Source organism: Aptenodytes patagonicus, chromosome 7, assembly GCF_965638725.1.
Source record: "Aptenodytes patagonicus chromosome 7, bAptPat1.pri.cur, whole genome shotgun sequence".
Lineage (NCBI taxonomy): Eukaryota > Metazoa > Chordata > Aves > Sphenisciformes > Spheniscidae > Aptenodytes > Aptenodytes patagonicus.
The window spans coordinates 44,119,992-44,123,681 of NC_134955.1; positions in this window are offsets into that span (position 1 = coordinate 44,119,992).

Consider the following 3,690-nt stretch of genomic DNA (forward strand, 5'->3'; position numbering starts at 1 on the left):
AGAGAAGACATCTGAAAAGAGACGAGACAGGAGAAGCCTAAGAAAGAGAAAGAGAGGAGGACATAGATGGTGAGGAATGAAGGAGATGGATTTCATTTTTTTCAAGCTTGCCCCACTGTCAGGTTTTCCCAAGCATGGGCCATTAGACCCTTCCAGTACTGCTTACTGGGAAAAAGCACACATGGGAAGTGATTCACCTTTGAGACCCAGGCTGCCCACACCAGGCATTTGACGTTTTTTTTTAAAAACACAGTCTCGCACGAAAATATTTGCAATGTTTTCTGTCTGCAAAGTTAATCTATCATCCTTACTGCTTGACAGTTTTTGCCCTATTACAGTGAATCCAAAAAGTCTTTGGTTTACCAAAGTAGTTCTTGATGGATTTAAATTTCAGATAGCCCATTCTGCAGAAGCCAGAGTACTACAGGGAACGTTATGCTGCTAGGGAAGAGTGGAGCTGCTTTCCGTGTGTGCCAGAAACTCCTGGTGATTACAAGCACTGCAGATGCGTAGCTCCCTCAGATTGATTTGTTCTAATTCAGGCCTACAAATGTGAAACTTCGTGATTTATGAGTTGTTCACGACCACAGGGTTTCCGTGTCATAGCTGTTAGGACCTCCATCAGGTCATACACGGAGCTGTCTTTCACAGGAAGATGTAGCACACCAGCCGTGCAGCCCAAGAGCCATTCGGGGCAGCAAGGAGCTCAGGGGCCGGCAGCTTGCAGCAGCCACCGTGCCATCTGCGGTAACTGTCACGGAGCTGCCCTGCATGCAAAACCAAAAATCTGGGTAGCAGTAGGGGTTTGCTTCTCCTCCCTCCCCTCCTCCCAACACCAGTGGCCATCTAACAGCAAGGACAGTGTAAAAACTGAGGGCACTAGGAAATAATTATTTATGCATTTTCAACACTGTAGTGTGGTTAATCTAGGCTTCCTTTTCAATGCTGTCTTGTGAAGAAAAGGGCCAGAAAGTTTATCTCAGAGAGGTACTGGTACTCTCTTTGCCTTTCAGGTCTTTTAAATTAGGTCAGTTTACAAAGAACCACTTGGCTGTTTAGCACTTTTTATATTACAATCTCAAAGCAATTGATATTCAGTTAATTCACAACCTTGCTCTGATTTTGGATTTGAAAATCCCATTTTCACTGTAGACACTGAGGCAGAGAAAAGTTCAATCATCTGCCAAATACCACGCAATACAGCAGCAGCAGAACTGAGAACAAGGACTCGGCACGCTGGATATACCCTTGGCAGCTTCCTCGAGCCGAACAAGCAAAACCTGAGTTGCGGCAATACACACACTCTCGGAAGGATTTCAGCTGACGTCCGAGGCCTTCAGAGGATATACAGGGAGGACCAATCTGCCCACTTTCACACAGGGTTTTGCAAACCTCCTCACACCTTACTTTTGCTACCCTTGTGTGTGGGAATCTGTAACAGCACTAAAAGGGGCCAGATAACAAAAGTTAAAGCTGGAAAAGGGACACATTCAATTAATACCTTCTTTCACACACTAGTTGTTTCTAGCTCTTCAGTAGATGAGTAAAGCAGCTCATAACATCCTTAAGAATGGCTCTATAAGCTCCAGCCCTATGAAGCCAAGTTAGGAAGAGATGTCTAAAGGGACAGAGAAGTTGTATTTCCAATTATCGGTTTAACAAAACCAAACTGAATTACCACCACCTCTTCTCTGTGAACACGTCAGGGTGCGGCTTTAAATCAAGGACCTGTTAAGGGCAGGAGAGGAAGACAGAATTTTCAGCAGCTTGAACTCACCTCTTGAATTTCTCCTGATGTCTAAAAAAGACAGGGGAAGCTGCCCTGTTGCACCCTCTGTTGCATATGAGCTCCAGATGCGTGCATGCTATTTCCAGAGTCAGAGGATACAGATGTCATTAAATATGCTGGTGATCTGCTCCAGTCTATTGAAAATTTTTTTAATCTGAGATCAACACCCAAAAAAAGTATTTGAAGACTCAGCATGAAGAGGGGAAACAACTGCAATGAAAGCTATAGTTCCCGTATTACCAAAACAAGGTGCAGGGCACAGATTATGCCCAGTATCGTGAGCCAAAAGTCCTGACAATTGATTCAGGAGATCTTGCAGGACCTCTGGAAAAAGTAAGCAACATTCCGACATGGTGTTTTCTTCTCACATGACAGTAGGGTTATGAAGTAGCTTTTTAAGACCCAGTCAGTTTTCCTTTTATAGCAGCCTATTTATACACTCCAAATTCAGTCACAGCTTCCACTGTACTGTACCGATTACTATAGTGCTCATTTCCTCATTCTGAATTGCACATGCATTTCTTTTCTCATTTTTTATTCTCTCCTTGTTAGATATATTAGCCTTGCATTACCTCCACCCTGTTGCTTAGCCTCTCCTAGGTTCCCTTTCTAGGGGCATTTGTCTCATTGACAATTAAGTAATCAACAGTTCAGTTATTGTACTTCAATAAAATAAACATTTTAAGAAAAGCTTTCCATCTTTGTTCGTTTTTAAATGCATGAAGAATAGATTCAACGCAGTATTTGGGCAGCGGTTCAGTATCACTCGAGTTAAAACATCCTCCTCCACTCCAAACAGACCATGAAAAATAAGACTTCTTAAAACTCACTATCCTTTCTACAGTACCATTACTTACTATGTTAGTGAGTGCCTAATGGCCACTGCTCCTTTTTGCTTACAGCATATATTATCAAGTTCACTGACCTGTAAATCATTTGAAGACTGAAATCCAATTTGAAGTTTCCCCATTTGCACTAGACATAAGCTGTGTAGCAAACTTTTAGACACTAACAATGCTTCTAAATTCAGAACGCACTTAGTCCAAAACTCCTGAAGTTAGTATTTTTGCACTTGGATTGTTAATGTTTGCTAAAAACCGAAACATTCTTCAGCTGACTAAAAGCTTCACATCCTTAGAACGTAAAATCTAAATATAAATGTGGTGGGCGTATGTCGATCTTTTCTCTCTGAGGAGGCTCTGTTACGAATTTCCAATGTTTTACGCCACCACCAAGCCTCCGCTAAGCTGTGACACCTGTTCAGAATTTTCAGCTTCTTAACCCCTTATTACACTTCCTACCATCCCCAGCAGAAGTGCAGGAAGTGGAACAGAGCTCTGTCGTCCCCGACTTGCTGTGTTAATTCTCAATGGCTCCTCAGTGTCTTCGGTATTTTACATTAATAGCCACCTGAAGGACAACTAACTAAATGGAAGGACTGGCTCCTCCTAACTGATGCCAGTAGATGCTCTGGTTATCAGGCAGACCCTGGAAAGAAAACCTACAAATTCCATAGGAGGAACATTAAAGATAATACTGCTAATAATAAATATTATTACTGATAATAATAAATGGTCTATACCAAAACAAAACAGCAAACTCTAATGTACTGCAGCTTTTAAGTTACATTATGCTAAATGCATTCTTATCATTCACATCGATAATGATTCGCTATTCTTAGGTTTGATATATTTAGCAAACATTAGCAGTGCACAATGCTAGTGAACAAAAATTCTTTTAGCATCAGTATGTAGCCACTCTTTCTAACTTCTCTGCAAAAATTAAACCATAAGGATATCTCCTAGTTAAAAGTCAATATACTCTGTTGGGCCAGAATGCCTCTGTAAGAAAACCTGTTTCAAAAGACTCTTTTTCATTACAAACCACAGATATGACTCAGA